The sequence below is a fragment of the Ambystoma mexicanum genome, chromosome 10 (assembly GCF_040938575.1).
Source record: "Ambystoma mexicanum isolate Mex_15411 chromosome 10, UKY_AmexF1_1, whole genome shotgun sequence".
In the NCBI taxonomy this organism is placed as follows: Eukaryota; Metazoa; Chordata; class Amphibia; order Caudata; family Ambystomatidae; genus Ambystoma; species Ambystoma mexicanum.
Genome location: NC_090932.1, coordinates 1636444160 through 1636468908, shown reverse-complemented (window position 1 = coordinate 1636468908; position 24749 = coordinate 1636444160).

Genomic DNA, 24749 nt, shown 5'->3' with positions numbered 1-24749 from the left:
AAGATATAACTAGAATGTGGCCCTGGCCAACATTCACAATCATGTATTGATGTGATGCAAGCTAATGTTCATAAGATATAACTAGAATGTGGCACTGGCTACCATTCACAATCTTGTCTGGATGTGATGCAAGCTAATGTTCATAAGAAATAACTAAAATGTGGCACTAGCTACCATTCAGAATCTTGTCTTGATGTGATGCAAGCTAATGTTCATAAGAAATAACTAGAATGTGGCACTGGCTACCATTCACAATTATGTCCAGATGTGACGCAAGCTAATGTTTATAAGATATAACTAGAATGTGGCAGTGGCTAACATTCACAATCATGTCCAGATGTGATGCAAGCTAATGTTCATAAGATATAACTAGAATGTGGCACTGGCTACCATTCAGAATCTTGTCTTGATGTGATGCAAGCTAATGTTCATAAGAAATAACTAGAATGTGGCACTGGCTAAAATTCAGAATCTTGTCTTGATGTGATGCAAGCTAATGTTCATAAGATATAACTAGAATGTGGCAGTGGCTAACATTCACAATCATGTCCAGATGTGACGCAAGCTAATGTTCATAAGATATAATTAGAATGTGGCACTGGCTACCATTCACAATCATGTCCAGATGTAACGCAAGCTAATGTTCATAAGATATAACTAGAATGTGGCACTGGCTACCATTCAGAATCTTGTCTTGATGTGATGCAAGCTAATGTTCATAAGATATAACTAGAATGTGGCACTGGCTACCATTCAGAATCTTGTCTTGATGTGATGCAAGCTAATGTTCATAAGATATAACTAGAATGTGGACTGGCTACCATTCACAATCATGTCCAGATGTGACGCAAGCTAATGTTCATAAGAAATAACTAGAATGTGGCACTGGCTACCATTCAGAATCTTGTCTTGATGTGATGCAAGCTAATGTTCATAAGATATAACTAGAATGTGGCAATGGCTACCATTCAGAATCTTGTCCTGATGTGATGCAAGCTAATGTTCATAAGATATAACTAGAATGTGGCACTGGCTACCATTCAGAATCTTGTCTTAATGTGATGCAAGCTAATGTTCATAAGATATAACTAGAATGTGGCACTGGCTACCATTCAGAATCTTGTCCTGATGTGATGCAAGCTAATGTTCATAAGAAATAACTAGAATGTGGCACTGGCTAACATTCACAATCATGTCCAAAAGTGACGCAAGCTAATGTTCATAAGATATAACTAGAATGTGGCACTGGCTACCATTCAGAATCTTGTCCTGATGTGATGCAAGCTAATGTTCATAAGATATAACTAGAATGTGGCACTGGCTACCATTCACAATCTTGTCTTGATGAGATGCAAGCTAATGTTCATAAGATATACTAGAATGTGGCACTGGCTACCATTCAGAATCTTGTCTTGATGTGATGCAAGCTAATGTTCATAAGATATAACTAGAATGTGGCCCTGGCATACATTCACAATCATGTCCAGATGTAATGCAAGCTAATGTTCACAAGAAATAACTAGAATGTGGCATTGGCTACCATTCAGAATCTTGTCTTGATGTGATGCAAGCTAATGTTCATAAGATATAACTAGAATGTGGCACTGGCTAACATTCACAATCATGTCCAGATGTGACGCAAGCTAATGTTCATAAGATATAACTAGAATGTGGCACTGGCTACCATTCAGAATCTTGTCTTGATGTGACGCAAGCTAATGTTCATAAGATATAACTAGAATGTGGCACTGGCTAACATTCACAATCATGTCCAGATGTGACGCAAGCTAATGTTCATAAGATATAACTAGAAAGTGGCACAGGCTAACATTCAAATCTTGTCTGGATGTGATGCAAGCTAATGTTTATAAGATATAACTAGAATGTGGCACTGGCTAACATTCACAATCATGTATTGATGTGATGCAAGCTAATGTTCATAAGATATAACTAGAATGTGGCACTGGCTACCATTCACAATCTTGTCTGGATGTGATGCAAGCTAATGTTTATAAGATATAACTAGAATGTGGCACTGGCTAACATTCAAATCTTGTCTGGATGTGATACAAGCCAATGTTTATAAGATATAACTAGAATGTGGCACAGGCTAACATTCACAATCATGTATTGATGTGATGCAAGCTAATGTTCATAAGATATAACTAGAATGTGGCACTGGCTACCAATCACAATCTTGTCTGGATGTGATGCAGAATGTGGCACTGGCTAACATTCACAATCATGTCCAGATGTGACGCAAGCTAATGTTCATAAGATATAACTAGAATGTGGCAGTGGCTAACATTCACAATCATGTCCAGATGTGACACAAGCTAATGTTCATAAGATATAACTAGAATGTGGCAGTGGCTACCATTCAGAATCTTGTCTTGATGTGATGCAAGCTAATGTTCATAAGAAATAACTAGAATGTGGCACTGGCTAACATTCACAATCTTGTCTTGATGTGACGCAATCTAATGTTCATAAGATATAACTAGAATGTGGCACTGGCTAACATTCACAATCATGTCCAGATGTGACGCAAGCTAATGTTCATAAGATATAACTAGAATGTGGCACTGGCTAACATTCAGAATCTTGTCCTGATGTGACGCAAGCTAATGTTCATAAGCTATAACTAGAATGTGGCACTGGCTAACATTCACAATCTTGTCCTGATGTGACGCAAGCTAATGTTCATAAGATATAACTAGAATGTGGCACTGGCTAACATTCACAATCATGTCCGGATGTGACGCAAGCTAATGTTCATAAGATATAACTAGAATGTGGCACTGGCTAACATTCACAATCATGTCCAGATGTGACGCAAGTTAATGTTTATAAGATATAACTAGAATGTGGCACTTGCTAACATTCAAATCTTGTCTGGATGTGATGCAAGCTAATGTTTATAAAATATAACTATAATGTGGCACAGGCTAACATTCAAATCTTGTCTGGATGTGATGCAAGCTAATGTTCATAAGATATGACTAGAATGTGGCAATGGTTAACATTCACAATCATGTATTGATGTGATGCAAGCAAATGTTCATAAGATATAACTAGAATGTGGCATTGGCTACCATTCACAATCTTATCTGGATGTGATGCAAGCTAATGTTTATAAGATATAACTAGAATGTGGCACAGGCTAACATTCAAATCTTGTCTGGATGTGATGCAAGCTAATGTTTATAAGATATAACTAGAATGTGGCCCTGGCTAACATTCACAATCATGTATTGATGTGATGCAAGCTAATGTTCATAAGATATAACTAGAATGTGGCACTGGCTACCATTCACAATCTTGTCTTGATGTGACGCAAGCTAATGTTCATAAGATATGACTAGAATGTGGCACTGGTTAACATTCACAATCATGTCCAGATGTGACGCAAGCTAATGTTCATAAGATATGACTAGAATGTGGCACTGGCTAACATTCACAATCTTGTCTTGATGTGACGCAAGCTAATGTTCATAAGATATGACTAGAATGTGGCACTGGTTAACATTCACAATCATGTCCAGATGTGACGCAAGCTAATGTTCATAAGATATGACTAGAATGTAGCACTGGCTAACATTCACAATCTTGTCCAGATGTGACGCAAGCTAATGTTCATAAGATATAACTAGAATGTGGCACTGGCTAACATTCAAAATCATGTCCAGATGTGACGCAAGCTAATGTTCATAAGATATAACTAGAATGTGGCACTGGCTACCATTCACAATCTTGTCTTAATGAGATGCAAGCTAATGTTCATAAGATATACTAGAATGTGGCACTGGCTACCATTCAGAATCTTGTCTTGATGTGACGCAAGCTAATGTTCATAAGATATAACTAGAATGTGGCACAGGCTAACATTCAAATCTTGTCTGGATGTGATGCAAGCTAATGTTTACACGATATAACTAGAATGTGGCCCTGGCTAACATTCACAATCATGTATTGATGTGATGCAAGCTAATGTTCATAAGATATAACTAGAATGTGGCACTGGCTACCATTCACAATCTTGTCTGGATGTGATGCAAGCTAATGTTTATAAGATATAACTAGAATGTGGCACAGGCTAACATTCAAATCTTGTCTGGATGTGATGCAAGCTAATGTTTATAAGATATAACTAGAATGTGGCACTGGCTAACCTTCACAATCTTGTCTTGATGTGACGCAAGCTAATGTTCATAAGATATGACTAGAATGTGGCACTGGTTAACATTCACAATCATGTCCAGATGTGACGCAAGCTAATGTTCATAAGATATGACTAGAATGTGGCACTGGCTAACATTCACAATCTTGTCTTGATGTGACGCAAGCTAATGTTCATAAGATATGACTAGAATGTGGCACTGGTTAACATTCACAATCATGTCCAGATGTGACGCAAGCTAATGTTCATAAAATATGACTAGAATGTGGCACTGGCTAACATTCACAATCTTGTCCAGATGTGACGCAAGCTAATGTTCATAAGATATAACTAGAATGTGGCACTGGCTACCATTCACAATCTTGTCTTGATGTGACGCAAGCTAATGTTCATAAGATATAACTAGAATGTGGCACTGGCTAACATTCACAATCATGTCCAGATGTGACGCAAGCTAATGTTCATAAAATATAACTAGAATGTGGCACTGGCTAACATTCACAATCATGTCCAGATGTGACGCAAGCTAATGTTCATAAGATATAACTAGAATGTGGCACTGGCTAACATTCAGAATCTTGTCCTGATGTGACGCAAGCTAATGTTCATAAAATATAACTAGAATGTGGCACTGGCTAACATTCAGAATCTTGTCCTGATGTGACGCAAGCTAATGTTCATAAGATATAACTAGAATGTGGCACTGGCTAACATTCACAATCATGTCCGGATGTGACGCAAGCTAATGTTCATAAGATATAACTAGAATGTGGCACTGGCTAACATTCACAATCATGTCCAGATGTGACGCAAGCTAATGTTCATAAGATATAACTAGAATGTGGCACTGGCTACCATTCAGAATCTTGTCTTGATGTGATGCAAGCTAATGTTCATAAGAAATAACTAGAATGTGGCACTGGCTACCATTCACAATCATGTCCAGATGTGACGCAAGCTAATGTTCATAAGAAATAACTAGAATGTGGCACTGGCTACCATTCACAATCATGTCCAGATGTGACGCAAGCTAATGTTCATAAGAAATAACTAGAATGTGGCACTGGCTACCATTCACAATCATGTCCAGATGTAACGCAAGCTAATGTTCATAAGAAATAACTAGAATATGGCACTGGCTACCATTCAGAATCTTGTCTTGATGTGATGCAAGCTAATGTTCATAAGATATAACTAGAATGTGGACTGGCTACCATTCACAATCATGTCCAGATGTGACGCAAGCTAATGTTCATGAGAAATAACTAGAATGTGGCACTGGCTACCATTCAGAATCTTGTCTTGATGTGATGCAAGCTAATGTTCATAAGATATAACTAGAATGTGGCGCTGGCTACCATTCCGAATCTTGTCTTGATGTGATGCAAGCTAATGTTCATAAGATATAACTAGAATGTGGCACTGGCTACCATTCAGAATCTTGTCCTGATGTGATGCAAGCTAATGTTCATAAGATATAACTAGAATGTGGCACTGGCTACCATTCAGAATCTTGTCCTGATGTGATGCAAGCTAATGTTCATAAGATATCACTAGAATGTGGCACTGGCTACCATTCAGAATCTTGTCCTGATGTGATGCAAGCTAATGTTCATAAGAAATACCTAGAATGTCGCACTGGCTAACATTCACAATCATGTCCAAAAGTGACGCAAGCTAATGTTTATAAGAAATAACTGGAATGTGGCACTGGCTACCATTCAGAATCTTGTCTTGATGAGATGCAAGCTAATGTTCATAAGGTATAACTAGAATGTGGCACTGGCTACCATTCACAATCTTGTCTTGATGAGATGCAAGCTAATGTTCATAAGATATACTAGAATGTGGCACTGGCTACCATTCAGAATCTTGTCTTGATGTGACGCAAGCTAATGTTCATAAGATATAACTAGAATGTGGCACAGGCTAACATTCAAATCTTGTCTGGATGTGATGCAAGCTAATGTTTATAAGATATAACTAGAATGTGGCACAGGCTAACATTCAAATCTTGTCTGGATGTGATGCAAGCTAATGTTTATAAGATATAACTAGAATGTGGCCCTGGCTAACATTCACAATCATGTATTGATGTGATGCAAGCTAATGTTCATAAGATATAACTAGAATGTGGCACTGGCTACCATTCACAATCTTGTCTGAATGTGATGCAAGCTAATGTTTATAAGATATAACTAGAATGTGGCACAGGCTAACATTCAAATCTTGTCTGGATGTGATGCAAGCTAATGTTTATAAGATATAACTAGAATGTGGCACTGGCTAACCTTCACAATCTTGTCTTGATGTGACGCAAGCTAATGTTCATAAGATATGACTAGAATGTGGCACTGGTTAACATTCACAATCATGTCCAGATGTGACGCAAGCTAATGTTCATAAGATATGACTAGAATGTGGCACTGGCTAACATTCACAATCTTGTCTTGATGTGACGCAAGCTAATGTTCATAAGATATGACTAGAATGTGGCACTGGTTAACATTCACAATCATGTCCAGATGTGACGCAAGCTAATGTTCATAAAATAGGACTAGAATGTGGCACTGGCTAACATTCACAATCTTGTCCAGATGTGACGCAAGCTAATGTTCATAAGATATAACTAGAATGTGGCACTGGCCACCATTCACAATCTTGTCTTGATGTGACGCAAGCTAATGTTCATAAGATATAACTAGAATGTGGCACTGGCTAACATTCACAATCATGTCCAGATGTGACGCAAGCTAATGTTCATAAGATATAACTAGAATGTGGCACTGGCTAACATTCACAATCATGTCCAGATGTGACGCAAGCTAATGTTCATAAGATATAACTAGAATGTGGCACTGGATAACATTCAGAATCTTGTCCTGATGTGACGCAAGCTAATGTTCATAAAATATAACTAGAATGTGGCACTGGCTAACATTCAGAATCTTGTCCTGATGTGACGCAAGCTAATGTTCATAAGATATAACTAGAATGTGGCACTGGCTAACATTCACAATCATGTCCGGATGTGACGCAAGCTAATGTTCATAAGATATAACTAGAATGTGGCACTGGCTAACATTCACAATCATGTCTGGATGTGACGCAAGCTAATGTTTATAAGATATAACTAGAATGTGGCCCTGGCCAACATTCACAATCATGTATTGATGTGATGCAAGCTAATGTTCATAAGATATAACTAGAATGTGGCACTGGCTACCATTCACAATCTTGTCTGGATGTGATGCAAGCTAATGTTTATAAGATATAACTAGAATGTGGCACTGGCTAACATTCAAATCTTGTCTGGATGTGATGCAAGCTAATGTTTATAGGATATAACTATAATGTGGCACAGGCTAACATTCAAATCTTGTCTGGATGTGATGCAAGCTAATGTTTATAAGATATAACTAGAATGTGGCCCTGGCTAACATTCACAATCATGTATTGATGTGATGCAAGCTAATGTTCATAAGATATAACTAGAATGTGGCACTGGCTACCATTCACAATCTTGTCTTGATGTGACGCAAGCTAATGTTCATAAGATATGACTAGAATGTGGCACTGGTTAACATTCACAATCATGTCCAGATGTGACGCAAGCTAATGTTCATAAGATATGACTAGAATGTGGCACTGGCTAACATTCACAATCTTGTCTTGATGTGACGCAAGCTAATGTTCATAAGATATGACTAGAATGTGGCACTGGTTAACATTCACAATCATGTCCAGATGTGACGCAAGCTAATGTTCATAAGATATGACTAGAATGTAGCACTGGCTAACATTCACAATCTTGTCCAGATGTGACGCAAGCTAATGTTCATAAGATATAACTAGAATGTGGCACTGGCTACCATTCACAATCTTGTCTTGATGTGACGCAAGCTAATGTTCATAAGATATAACTAGAATGTGGCACTGGCTAACATTCACAATCATGTCCAAATGTGACGCAAGCTAATGTTCATAAGATATAACTAGAATGTGGCACTGGCTAACATTCAAAATCATGTCCAGATGTGACGCAAGCTAATGTTCATAAGATATAACTAGAATGTGGCACTGGCTACCATTCACAATCTTGTCTTGATGAGATGCAAGCTAATGTTCATAAGATATACTAGAATGTGGCACAGGCTAACATTCAAATCTTGTCTGGATGTGATGCAAGCTAATGTTTATACGATATAACTAGAATGTGGCACTGGCTAACATTCACAATCTTGTCTTGATGTGACGCAAGCTAATGTTCATAAGATATGACTAGAATGTGGCACTGGTTAACATTCACAATCATGTCCAGATGTGACGCAAGCTAATGTTCATAAAATATGACTAGAATGTGGCACTGGCTAACATTCACAATCTTGTCCAGATGTGACGCAAGCTAATGTTCATAAGATATAACTAGAATGTGGCACTGGCCACCATTCACAATCTTGTCTTGATGTGACGCAAGCTAATGTTCATAAGATATAACTAGAATGTGGCACTGGCTAACATTCACAATCATGTCCAGATGTGACGCAAGCTAATGTTCATAAGATATAACTAGAATGTGGCACTGGCTAACATTCACAATCATGTCCAGATGTGACGCAAGCTAATGTTCATAAGATATAACTAGAATGTGGCACTGGATAACATTCAGAATCTTGTCCTGATGTGACGCAAGCTAATGTTCATAAAATATAACTAGAATGTGGCACTGGCTAACATTCAGAATCTTGTCCTGATGTGACGCAAGCTAATGTTCATAAGATATAACTAGAATGTGGCACTGGCTAACATTCACAATCATGTCCGGATGTGACGCAAGCTAATGTTCATAAGATATAACTAGAATGTGGCACTGGCTAACATTCACAATCATGTCTGGATGTGACGCAAGCTAATGTTTATAAGATATAACTAGAATGTGGCCCTGGCCAACATTCACAATCATGTATTGATGTGATGCAAGCTAATGTTCATAAGATATAACTAGAATGTGGCACTGGCTACCATTCACAATCTTGTCTGGATGTGATGCAAGCTAATGTTTATAAGATATAACTAGAATGTGGCACTGGCTAACATTCAAATCTTGTCTGGATGTGATGCAAGCTAATGTTTATAGGATATAACTATAATGTGGCACAGGCTAACATTCAAATCTTGTCTGGATGTGATGCAAGCTAATGTTTATAAGATATAACTAGAATGTGGCCCTGGCTAACATTCACAATCATGTATTGATGTGATGCAAGCTAATGTTCATAAGATATAACTAGAATGTGGCACTGGCTACCATTCACAATCTTGTCTTGATGTGACGCAAGCTAATGTTCATAAGATATGACTAGAATGTGGCACTGGTTAACATTCACAATCATGTCCAGATGTGACGCAAGCTAATGTTCATAAGATATGACTAGAATGTGGCACTGGCTAACATTCACAATCTTGTCTTGATGTGACGCAAGCTAATGTTCATAAGATATGACTAGAATGTGGCACTGGTTAACATTCACAATCATGTCCAGATGTGACGCAAGCTAATGTTCATAAGATATGACTAGAATGTAGCACTGGCTAACATTCACAATCTTGTCCAGATGTGACGCAAGCTAATGTTCATAAGATATAACTAGAATGTGGCACTGGCTACCATTCACAATCTTGTCTTGATGTGACGCAAGCTAATGTTCATAAGATATAACTAGAATGTGGCACTGGCTAACATTCAAAATCATGTCCAGATGTGACGCAAGCTAATGTTCATAAGATATAACTAGAATGTGGCACTGGCTACCATTCACAATCTTGTCTTGATGAGATGCAAGCTAATGTTCATAAGATATACTAGAATGTGGCACAGGCTAACATTCAAATCTTGTCTGGATGTGATGCAAGCTAATGTTTATACGATATAACTAGAATGTGGCCCTGGCTAACATTCACAATCATGTATTGATGTGATGCAAGCTAATGTTCATAAGATATAACTAGAATGTGGCACTGGCTACCATTCACAATCTTGTCTGGATGTGATGCAAGCTAATGTTTATAAGATATAACTAGAATGTGGCACAGGCTAACATTCAAATCCTGTCTGGATGTGATGCAAGCTAATGTTTATAAGATATAACTAGAATGTGGCACTGGCTAACCTTCACAATCTTGTCTTGATGTGACGCAAGCTAATGTTCATAAGATATGACTAGAATGTGGCACTGGTTAACATTCACAATCATGTCCAGATGTGACGCAAGCTAATGTTCATAAGATATGACTAGAATGTGGCACTGGCTAACATTCACAATCTTGTCTTGATGTGACGCAAGCTAATGTTCATAAGATATGACTAGAATGTGGCACTGGTTAACATTCACAATCATGTCCAGATGTGACGCAAGCTAATGTTCATAAAATATGACTAGAATGTGGCACTGGCTAACATTCACAATCTTGTCCAGATGTGACGCAAGCTAATGTTCATAAGATATAACTAGAATGTGGCACTGGCTACCATTCACAATCTTGTCTTGATGTGACGCAAGCTAATGTTCATAAGATATAACTAGAATGTGGCACTGGCTAACATTCACAATCATGTCCAGATGTGACGCAAGCTAATGTTCATAAAATATAACTAGAATGTGGCACTGGCTAACATTCACAATAATGTCCAGATGTGACGCAAGCTAATGTTCATAAGATATAACTAGAATGTGGCACTGGCTAACATTCAGAATCTTGTCCTGATGTGACGCAAGCTAATGTTCATAAAATATAACTAGAATGTGGCACTGGCTAACATTCAGAATCTTGTCCTGATGTGACGCAAGCTAATGTTCATAAGATATAACTAGAATGTGGCACTGGCTAACATTCACAATCATGTCCGGATGTGACGCAAGCTAATGTTCATAAGATATAACTAGAATGTGGCAGTGGCTAACATTCACAATCATGTCCAGATGTGACGCAAGCTAATGTTCATAAGATATAACTAGAATGTGGCACTGGCTACCATTCAGAATCTTGTCTTGATGTGATGCAAGCTAATGTTCATAAGAAATAACTAGAATGTGGCACTGGCTACCATTCACAATCATGTCCAGATGTGACGCAAGCTAATGTTCATAAGAAATAACTAGAATGTGGCACTGGCTACCATTCACAATCATGTCCAGATGTGACGCAAGCTAATGTTCATAAGAAATAACTAGAATGTGGCACTGGCTACCATTCACAATCATGTCCAGATGTAACGCAAGCTAATGTTCATAAGAAATAACTAGAATATGGCACTGGCTACCATTCAGAATCTTGTCTTGATGTGATGCAAGCTAATGTTCATAAGATATAACTAGAATGTGGACTGGCTACCATTCACAATCATGTCCAGATGTGACGCAAGCTAATGTTCATGAGAAATAACTAGAATGTGGCACTGGCTACCATTCAGAATCTTGTCTTGATGTGATGCAAGCTAATGTTCATAAGATATAACTAGGATGTGGCGCTGGCTACCATTCCGAATCTTGTCTTGATGTGATGCAAGCTAATGTTCATAAGATATAACTAGAATGTGGCACTGGCTACCATTCAGAATCTTGTCCTGATGTGATGCAAGCTAATGTTCATAAGATATAACTAGAATGTGGCACTGGCTACCATTCAGAATCTTGTCCTGATGTGATGCAAGCTAATGTTCATAAGATATCACTAGAATGTGGCACTGGCTACCATTCAGAATCTTGTCCTGATGTGATGCAAGCTAATGTTCATAAGAAATACCTAGAATGTCGCACTGGCTAACATTCACAATCATGTCCAAAAGTGACGCAAGCTAATGTTTATAAGAAATAACTGGAATGTGGCACTGGCTACCATTCAGAATCTTGTCTTAATGAGATGCAAGCTAATGTTCATAAGGTATAACTAGAATGTGGCACTGGCTACCATTCACAATCTTGTCTTGATGAGATGCAAGCTAATGTTCATAAGATATACTAGAATGTGGCACTGGCTACCATTCAGAATCTTGTCTTGATGTGACGCAAGCTAATGTTCATAAGATATAACTAGAATGTGGCACAGGCTAACATTCAAATCTTGTCTGGATGTGATGCAAGCTAATGTTTATAAGATATAACTAGAATGTGGCACAGGCTAACATTCAAATCTTGTCTGGATGTGATGCAAGCTAATGTTTATAAGATATAACTAGAATGTGGCCCTGGCTAACATTCACAATCATGTATTGATGTGATGCAAGCTAATGTTCATAAGATATAACTAGAATGTGGCACTGGCTACCATTCACAATCTTGTCTGAATGTGATGCAAGCTAATGTTTATAAGATATAACTAGAATGTGGCACAGGCTAACATTCAAATCTTGTCTGGATGTGATGCAAGCTAATGTTTATAAGATATAACTAGAATGTGGCACTGGCTAACCTTCACAATCTTGTCTTGATGTGACGCAAGCTAATGTTCATAAGATATGACTAGAATGTGGCACTGGTTAACATTCACAATCATGTCCAGATGTGACGCAAGCTAATGTTCATAAGATATGACTAGAATGTGGCACTGGCTAACATTCACAATCTTGTCTTGATGTGACGCAAGCTAATGTTCATAAGATATGACTAGAATGTGGCACTGGTTAACATTCACAATCATGTCCAGATGTGACGCAAGCTAATGTTCATAAAATATGACTAGAATGTGGCACTGGCTAACATTCACAATCTTGTCCAGATGTGACGCAAGCTAATGTTCATAAGATATAACTAGAATGTGGCACTGGCCACCATTCACAATCTTGTCTTGATGTGACGCAAGCTAATGTTCATAAGATATAACTAGAATGTGGCACTGGCTAACATTCACAATCATGTCCAGATGTGACGCAAGCTAATGTTCATAAGATATAACTAGAATGTGGCACTGGCTAACATTCACAATCATGTCCAGATGTGACGCAAGATAATGTTCATAAGATATAACTAGAATGTGGCACTGGATAACATTCAGAATCTTGTCCTGATGTGACGCAAGCTAATGTTCATAAAATATAACTAGAATGTGGCACTGGCTAACATTCAGAATCTTGTCCTGATGTGACGCAAGCTAATGTTCATAAGATATAACTAGAATGTGGCACTGGCTAACATTCACAATCATGTCCGGATGTGACGCAAGCTAATGTTCATAAGATATAACTAGAATGTGGCACTGGCTAACATTCACAATCATGTCTGGATGTGACGCAAGCTAATGTTTATAAGATATAACTAGAATGTGGCCCTGGCCAACATTCACAATCATGTATTGATGTGATGCAAGCTAATGTTCATAAGATTTAACTAGAATGTGGCACTGGCTACCATTCACAATCTTGTCTGGATGTGATGCAAGCTAATGTTTATAAGATATAACTAGAATGTGGCACTGGCTAACATTCAAATCTTGTCTGGATGTGATGCAAGCTAATGTTTATAGGATATAACTATAATGTGGCACAGGCTAACATTCAAATCTTGTCTGGCTGTGACGCAAGCTATTGTTCATAAGATATGACTAGAATGTGGCACTGGTTAACATTCACAATCATGTCCAGATATGACGCAAGCTAATGTTCATAAGATATGACTAGAATGTGGCACTGGCTAACATTCACAATCTTGTCTTGATGTGACGCAAGCTAATGTTCATAAGATATGACTAGAATGTGGCACTGGTTAACATTCACAATCATGTCCAGATGTGACGCAAGCTAATGTTCATAAGATATGACTAGAATGTGGCACTGGCTAACATTCACAATCTTGTCCAGATGTGACGCAAGCTAATGTTCATAAGATATAACTAGAATGTGGCACTGGCTACCATTCACAATCTTGTCCTGATGTGACGCAAGCTAATGTTCATAAGATATAACTAGAATGTGGCAATGGCTAACATTCACAATCATGTCCAGATGTGACACAAGCTAATGTTCATAAGATATAACTAGAATGTGGCACTGGCTAACATTCAAAATCATGTCCAGATGTGACGCAAGCTAATGTTCATAAGATATAACTAAAATTTGGCACAGGCTTACATTCACAATCATGTCCAGATGTGACGCAAGCTAATGTTCATAAGATATAACTAAAATTTGGCACAGGCTTACATTCACAATCATGTCCAGATGTGACGCAAGCTAATGTTCATAAGATATAACGAGAATGTAGCACTGGCTAACATTCACAATCATGTCCAGATGTGACACAAGCTAATGTTCATAAGATATAACTAGAATGTGGCACTGGCTAACATTCAAAATCATGTCCAGATGTGACGCAAGCTAATGTTCATAAGATATAACGAGAATGTAGCACTGGCTAACATTCAGAATCTTGTCCTGATGTGACGCAAGCTAATGTTCATAAGATATAACTAGAATGTGGCACTGGCTAACATTCACAATCTTGTCTGGATGTGATGCAAGCTAATGTTTATAAGATATAACTAGAATGTGGCACTGGCTAACATTCAAATCTTGTCTGGATGTGATGCAAGCTAATGTTTATAAGAATGTGGCACAGGCTAACATTCAAATCTTGTCTGGATGTGATGCAAGCTAATGTTTATAAGATATAACTAGAATGTGGCCCTGGCTAACATTCACAATCATGTATTGATGTGATGCAAGCTAATGTTCATAAGATATAACTAGAATATGGCATTGGCTACCATTCACAATCTTGTCTGGATGTGATGCAAGCTAATGTTTATAAGATATAACTAGAATGTGGCACAGGGTAACATTCAAATCTTGTCTGGATGTGATGCAAGCTAATGTTTATAAGATATAACTAGAATGTGGCCCTGGCTAACATTCACAATCATGTATTGATGTGATGCAAGCTAATGTTCATAAGATATAACTAGAATGTGGCACTGGCTACCATTCACAATCTTGTCTTGATGTGACGCAAGCTAATGTTCATAAGATATGACTAGAATGTGGCACTGGTTAACATTCACAATCATGTCCAGATGTGACGCAAGCTAATGTTCATAAGATATGACTAGAATGTGGCACTGGCTAACATTCACAATCTTGTCTTGATGTGACGCAAGCTAATGTTCATAAGATATGACTAGAATGTGGCACTGGTTAACATTCACAATCATGTCCAGATGTGACGCAAGCTAATGTTCATAAGATATGACTAGAATGTAGCACTGGCTAACATTCACAATCTTGTCCAGATGTGACGCAAGCTAATGTTCATAAGATATAACTAGAATGTGGCACTGGCTACCATTCACAATCTTGTCTTGATGTGACGCAAGCTAATGTTCATAAGATATAACTAGAATTTGGCACTGGCTAACATTCACAATCATGTCCAGATGTGACGCAAGCTAATGTTCATAAGATATAACTAGAATGTGGCACTGGCTAACATTCAAAATCATGTCCAGATGTGACGCAAGCTAATGTTCATAAGATATAACTAGAATGTGGCACTGGCTAACATTCACAATCATGTCCAGATGTGACGCAAGCTAATGTTCATAAGATATAACTAGCATGTGGCACTGGCTAACATTCAGAATCTTGTCCTGATGTGACGCAAGCTAATGTTCATAAGATATAACTAGAATGTGGCACTGGCTAACATTCACAATCTTGTCCTGATGTGACGCAAGCTAATGTTCATAAGATATAACTAGAATGTGGCACTGGCTAACATTCACAATCATGTCCGGATGTGACGCAAGCTAATGTTTATAAGATATAACTAGAATGTGGCCCTGGCCAACATTCACAATCATGTATTGATGTGATGCAAGCTAATGTTCATAAGATATAACTAGAATGTGGCACTGGCTACCATTCACAATCTTGTCTGGATGTGATGCAAGCTAATGTTCATAAGAAATAACTAAAATGTGGCACTAGCTACCATTCAGAATCTTGTCTTGATGTGATGCAAGCTAATGTTCATGAGAAATAACTAGAATGTGGCACTGGCTACCATTCACAATTATGTCCAGATGTGACGCAAGCTAATGTTTATAAGATATAACTAGAATGTGGCAGTGGCTAACATTCACAATCATGTCCAGATGTGATGCAAGCTAATGTTCATAAGATATAACTAGAATGTGGCACTGGCTACCATTCAGAATCTTGTCTTGATGTGATGCAAGCTAATGTTCATAAGAAATAACTAGAATGTGGCACTGGCTAAAATTCAGAATCTTGTCTTGATGTGATGCAAGCTAATGTTCATAAGATATAACTAGAATGTGGCAGTGGCTAACATTCACAATCATGTCCAGATGTGACGCAAGCTAATGTTCATAAGATATAATTAGAATGTGGCACTGGCTACCATTCACAATCATGTCCAGATGTAACGCAAGCTAATGTTCATAAGATATAACTAGAATGTGGCACTGGCTACCATTCAGAATCTTGTCTTGATGTGATGCAAGCTAATGTTCATAAGATATAACTAGAATGTGGCACTGGCTACCATTCAGAATCTTGTCTTGATGTGATGCAAGCTAATGTTCATAAGATATAACTAGAATGTGGACTGGCTACCATTCACAATCATGTCCAGATGTGACGCAAGCTAATGTTCATAAGAAATAACTAGAATGTGGCACTGGCTACCATTCAGAATCTTGTCTTGATGTGATGCAAGCTAATGTTCATAAGATATAATTAGAATGTGGCAGTGGCTAACATTCACAATCATGTCCAGATGTGACGCAAGCTAATGTTCATAAGATATAATTAGAATGTGGCACTGGCTACCATTCACAATCATGTCCAGATGTAACGCAAGCTAATGTTCATAAGATATAACTAGAATGTGGCACTGGCTACCATTCAGAATCTTGTCTTGATGTGATGCAAGCTAATGTTCATAAGATATAACTAGAATGTGGCACTGGCTACCATTCAGAATCTTGTCTTGATGTGATGCAAGCTAATGTTCATAAGATATAACTAGAATGTGGACTGGCTACCATTCACAATCATGTCCAGATGTGACGCAAGCTAATGTTCATAAGAAATAACTAGAATGTGGCACTGGCTACCATTCAGAATCTTGTCTTGATGTGATGCAAGCTAATGTTCATAAGATATAACTAGAATGTGGCAATGGCTACCATTCAGAATCTTGTCCTGATGTGATGCAAGCTAATGTTCATAAGATATAACTAGAATGTGGCACTGGCTACCATTCAGAATCTTGTCTTAATGTGATGCAAGCTAATGTTCATAAGATATAACTAGAATGTGGCACTGGCTACCATTCAGAATCTTGTCCTGATGTGATGCAAGCTAATGTTCATAAGAAATAACTAGAATGTGGCACTGGCTAACATTCACAATCATGTCCAAAAGTGACGCAAGCTAATGTTCATAAGATATAACTAGAATGTGGCACTGGCTACCATTCAGAATCTTGTCCTGATGTGATGCAAGCTAATGTTCATAAGATATAACTAGAATGTGGCACTGGCTACCATTCACAATCTTGTCTTGATGAGATGCAAGCTAATGTTCATAAGATATACTAGAATGTGGCACTGGCTACCATTCAGAATCTTGTCTTGATGTGATGCAAGCTAATGTTCATAAGATATAACTAGAATGTGGCCCTGGCATACATTCACAATCATGTCCAGATGTAATGCAAGCTAATGTTCACAAGAAATAACTAGAATGTGGCATTGGCTACCATTCAGAATCTTGTCTTGATGTGATGCAAGCTAATGTTCATAAGATATAACTAGAATGTGGCACTGGCTAACATTCACAATCATGTCCAGATGTGACGCAAGCTAATGTTCATAAGATATAACTAGAATGTGGCACTGGCTACCATTCAGAATCTTGTCTTGATGTGACGCAAGCTAATGTTCATAAGATATAACTAGAATGTGGCACTGGCTAACATTCACAATCATGTCCAGATGTGACGCAAGCTAATGTTCATAAGATATAACTAGAAAGTGGCACAGGCTAACATTCAAATCTTGTCTGGATGTGATGCAAGCTAATGTTTATAAGATATAACTAGAATGTGGCACTGGCTAACATTCACAATCATGTATTGATGTGATGCAAGCTAATGTTCATAAGATATAACTAGAATGTGGCACTGGCTACCATTCACAATCTTGTCTGGATGTGATGCAAGCTAATGTTTATAAGATATAACTAGAATGTGGCACTGGCTAACATTCAAATCTTGTCTGGATGTGATGCAAGCCAATGTTTATAAGATATAACTAGAATGTGGCACAGGCTAACATTCACAATCATGTATTGATGTGATGCAAGCTAATGTTCATAAGATATAACTAGAATGTGGCACTGGCTACCATTCACAATCTTGTCTGGATGTGATGCAGAATGTGGCACTGGCTAACATTCACAATCATGTCCAGATGTGACGCAAGCTAATGTTCATAAGATATAACTAGAATGTGGCAGTGGCTAACATTCACAATCATGTCCAGATGTGACGCAAGCTAATGTTCATAAGATATAACTAGAATGTGGCAGTGGCTACCATTCAGAATCTTGTCTTGATGTGATGCAAGCTAATGTTCATAAGAAATAACTAGAATGTGGCACTGGCTAACATTCACAATCTTGTCTTGATGTGACGCAAGCTAATGTTCATAAGATATAACTAGAATGTGGCACTGGCTAACATTCACAATCATGTCCAGATGTGACGCAAGCTAATGTTCATAAGATATAACTAGAATGTGGCACTGGCTAACATTCAGAATCTTGTCCTGATGTGACGCAAGCTAATGTTCATAAGCTATAACTAGAATGTGGCACTGGCTAACATTCACAATCTTGTCCTGATGTGACGCAAGCTAATGTTCATAAGATATAACTAGAATGTGGCACTGGCTAACATTCACAATCATGTCCGGATGTGACGCAAGCTAATGTTCATAAGATATAACTAGAATGTGGCACTGGCTAACATTCACAATCATGTCCAGATGTGACGCAAGTTAATGTTTATAAGATATAACTAGAATGTGGCACTTGCTAACATTCAAATCTTGTCTGGATGTGATGCAAGCTAATGTTTATAAAATATAACTAGAATGTGGCACAGGCTAACATTCAAATCTTGTCTGGATGTGACGCAAGCTAATGTTCATAAGATATGACTAGAATGTGGCAATGGTTAACATTCACAATCATGTATTGATGTGATGCAAGCAAATGTTCATAAGATATAACTAGAATGTGGCATTGGCTACCATTCACAATCTTATCTGGATGTGATGCAAGCTAATGTTTATAAGATATAACTAGAATGTGGCACAGGCTAACATTCAAATCTTGTCTGGATGTGATGCAAGCTAATGTTTATAAGATATAACTAGAATGTGGCCCTGGCTAACATTCACAATCATGTATTGATGTGATGCAAGCTAATGTTCATAAGATATAACTAGAATGTGGCACTGGCTACCATTCACAATCTTGTCTTGATGTGACGCAAGCTAATGTTCATAAGATATGACTAGAATGTGGCACTGGTTAACATTCACAATCATGTCCAGATGTGACGCAAGCTAATGTTCATAAGATATGACTAGAATGTGGCACTGGTTAACATTCACAATCATGTCCAGATGTGACGCAAGCTAATGTTCATAAGATATGACTAGAATGTAGCACTGGCTAACATTCACAATCTTGTCCAGATGTGACGCAAGCTAATGTTCATAAGATATAACTAGAATGTGGCACTGGCTACCATTCACAATCTTGTCTTGATGTGACGCAAGCTAATGTTCATAAGATATAACTAGAATGTGGCACTGGCTACCATTCACAATCTTGTCTTGATGAGATGCAAGCTAATGTTCATAAGATATACTAGAATGTGGCACTGGCTACCATTCAGAATCTTGTCTTGATGTGACGCAAGCTAATGTTCATAAGATATAACTAGAATGTGGCACAGGCTAACATTCAAATCTTGTCTGGATGTGATGCAAGCTAATGTTTATAAGATATAACTAGAATGTGGCACAGGCTAACATTCAAATCTTGTCTGGATGTGATGCAAGCTAATGTTTATAAGATATAACTAGAATGTGGCCCTGGCTAACATTCACAATCATGTATTGATGTGATGCAAGCTAATGTTCATAAGATATAACTAGAATGTGGCACTGGCTACCATTCACAATCTTGTCTGAATGTGATGCAAGCTAATGTTTATAAGATATAACTAGAATGTGGCACAGGCTAACATTCAAATCTTGTCTGGATGTGATGCAAGCTAATGTTTATAAGATATAACTAGAATGTGGCACTGGCTAACCTTCACAATCTTGTCTTGATGTGACGCAAGCTAATGTTCATAAGATATGACTAGAATGTGGCACTGGTTAACATTCACAATCATGTCCAGATGTGACGCAAGCTAATGTTCATAAGATATGACTAGAATGTGGCACTGGCTAACATTCACAATCTTGTCTTGATGTGACGCAAGCTAATGTTCATAAGATATGACTAGAATGTGGCACTGGTTAACATTCACAATCATGTCCAGATGTGACGCAAGCTAATGTTCATAAAATATGACTAGAATGTGGCACTGGCTAACATTCACAATCTTGTCCAGATGTGACGCAAGCTAATGTTCATAAGATATAACTAGAATGTGGCACTGGCCACCATTCACAATCTTGTCTTGATGTGACGCAAGCTAATGTTCATAAGATATAACTAGAATGTGGCACTGGCTAACATTCACAATCATGTCCAGATGTGACGCAAGCTAATGTTCATAAGATATAACTAGAATGTGGCACTGGCTAACATTCACAATCATGTCCAGATGTGACGCAAGATAATGTTCATAAGATATAACTAGAATGTGGCACTGGATAACATTCAGAATCTTGTCCTGATGTGACGCAAGCTAATGTTCATAAAATATAACTAGAATGTGGCACTGGCTAACATTCAGAATCTTGTCCTGATGTGACGCAAGCTAATGTTCATAAGATATAACTAGAATGTGGCACTGGCTAACATTCACAATCATGTCCGGATGTGACGCAAGCTAATGTTCATAAGATATAACTAGAATGTGGCACTGGCTAACATTCACAATCATGTCTGGATGTGACGCAAGCTAATGTTTATAAGATATAACTAGAATGTGGCCCTGGCCAACATTCACAATCATGTATTGATGTGATGCAAGCTAATGTTCATAAGATTTAACTAGAATGTGGCACTGGCTACCATTCACAATCTTGTCTGGATGTGATGCAAGCTAATGTTTATAAGATATAACTAGAATGTGGCACTGGCTAACATTCAAATCTTGTCTGGATGTGATGCAAGCTAATGTTTATAGGATATAACTATAATGTGGCACAGGCTAACATTCAAATCTTGTCTGGCTGTGACGCAAGCTATTGTTCATAAGATATGACTAGAATGTGGCACTGGTTAACATTCACAATCATGTCCAGATATGACGCAAGCTAATGTTCATAAGATATGACTAGAATGTGGCACTGGCTAACATTCACAATCTTGTCTTGATGTGACGCAAGCTAATGTTCATAAGATATGACTAGAATGTGGCACTGGTTAACATTCACAATCATGTCCAGATGTGACGCAAGCTAATGTTCATAAGATATGACTAGAATGTGGCACTGGCTAACATTCACAATCTTGTCCAGATGTGACGCAAGCTAATGTTCATAAGATATAACTAGAATGTGGCACTGGCTACCATTCACAATCTTGTCCTGATGTGACGCAAGCTAATGTTCATAAGATATAACTAGAATGTGGCAATGGCTAACATTCACAATCATGTCCAGATGTGACACAAGCTAATGTTCATAAGATATAACTAGAATGTGGCACTGGCTAACATTCAAAATCATGTCCAGATGTGACGCAAGCTAATGTTCATAAGATATAACTAAAATTTGGCACAGGCTTACATTCACAATCATGTCCAGATGTGACGCAAGCTAATGTTCATAAGATATAACTAAAATTTGGCACAGGCTTACATTCACAATCATGTCCAGATGTGACGCAAGCTAATGTTCATAAGATATAACGAGAATGTAGCACTGGCTAACATTCACAATCATGTCCAGATGTGACACAAGCTAATGTTCATAAGATATAACTAGAATGTGGCACTGGCTAACATTCAAAATCATGTCCAGATGTGACGCAAGCTAATGTTCATAAGATATAACGAGAATGTAGCACTGGCTAACATTCAGAATCTTGTCCTGATGTGACGCAAGCTAATGTTCATAAGATATAACTAGAATGTGGCACTGGCTAACATTCACAATCTTGTCTGGATGTGATGCAAGCTAATGTTTATAAGATATAACTAGAATGTGGCACTGGCTAACATTCAAATCTTGTCTGGATGTGATGCAAGCTAATGTTTATAAGAATGTGGCACAGGCTAACATTCAAATCTTGTCTGGATGTGATGCAAGCTAATGTTTATAAGATATAACTAGAATGTGGCCCTGGCTAACATTCACAATCATGTATTGATGTGATGCAAGCTAATGTTCATAAGATATAACTAGAATATGGCATTGGCTACCATTCACAATCTTGTCTGGATGTGATGCAAGCTAATGTTTATAAGATATAACTAGAATGTGGCACAGGGTAACATTCAAATCTTGTCTGGATGTGATGCAAGCTAATGTTTATAAGATATAACTAGAATGTGGCCCTGGCTAACATTCACAATCATGTATTGATGTGATGCAAGCTAATGTTCATAAGATATAACTAGAATGTGGCACTGGCTACCATTCACAATCTTGTCTTGATGTGACGCAAGCTAATGTTCATAAGATATGACTAGAATGTGGCACTGGTTAACATTCACAATCATGTCCAGATGTGACGCAAGCTAATGTTCATAAGATATGACTAGAATGTGGCACTGGCTAACATTCACAATCTTGTCTTGATGTGACGCAAGCTAATGTTCATAAGATATGACTAGAATGTGGCACTGGTTAACATTCACAATCATGTCCAGATGTGACGCAAGCTAATGTTCATAAGATATGACTAGAATGTAGCACTGGCTAACATTCACAATCTTGTCCAGATGTGACGCAAGCTAATGTTCATAAGATATAACTAGAATGTGGCACTGGCTACCATTCACAATCTTGTCTTGATGTGACGCAAGCTAATGTTCATAAGATATAACTAGAATTTGGCACTGGCTAACATTCACAATCATGTCCAGATGTGACGCAAGCTAATGTTCATAAGATATAACTAGAATGTGGCACTGGCTAACATTCAAAATCATGTCCAGATGTGACGCAAGCTAATGTTCATAAGATATAACTAGAATGTGGCACTGGCTAACATTCACAATCATGTCCAGATGTGACGCAAGCTAATGTTCATAAGATATAACTAGCATGTGGCACTGGCTAACATTCAGAATCTTGTCCTGATGTGACGCAAGCTAATGTTCATAAGATATAACTAGAATGTGGCACTGGCTAACATTCACAATCTTGTCCTGATGTGACGCAAGCTAATGTTCATAAGATATAACTAGAATGTGGCACTGGCTAACATTCACAATCATGTCCGGATGTGACGCAAGCTAATGTTTATAAGATATAACTAGAATGTGGCCCTGGCCAACATTCACAATCATGTATTGATGTGATGCAAGCTAATGTTCATAAGATATAACTAGAATGTGGCACTGGCTACCATTCACAATCTTGTCTGGATGTGATGCAAGCTAATGTTCATAAGAAATAACTAAAATGTGGCACTAGCTACCATTCAGAATCTTGTCTTGATGTGATGCAAGCTAATGTTCATGAGAAATAACTAGAATGTGGCACTGGCTACCATTCACAATTATGTCCAGATGTGACGCAAGCTAATGTTTATAAGATATAACTAGAATGTGGCAGTGGCTAACATTCACAATCATGTCCAGATGTGATGCAAGCTAATGTTCATAAGATATAACTAGAATGTGGCACTGGCTACCATTCAGAATCTTGTCTTGATGTGATGCAAGCTAATGTTCATAAGAAATAACTAGAATGTGGCACTGGCTAAAATTCAGAATCTTGTCTTGATGTGATGCAAGCTAATGTTCATAAGATATAACTAGAATGTGGCAGTGGCTAACATTCACAATCATGTCCAGATGTGACGCAAGCTAATGTTCATAAGATATAATTAGAATGTGGCACTGGCTACCATTCACAATCATGTCCAGATGTAACGCAAGCTAATGTTCATAAGATATAACTAGAATGTGGCACTGGCTACCATTCAGAATCTTGTCTTGATGTGATGCAAGCTAATGTTCATAAGATATAACTAGAATGTGGCACTGGCTACCATTCAGAATCTTGTCTTGATGTGATGCAAGCTAATGTTCATAAGATATAACTAGAATGTGGACTGGCTACC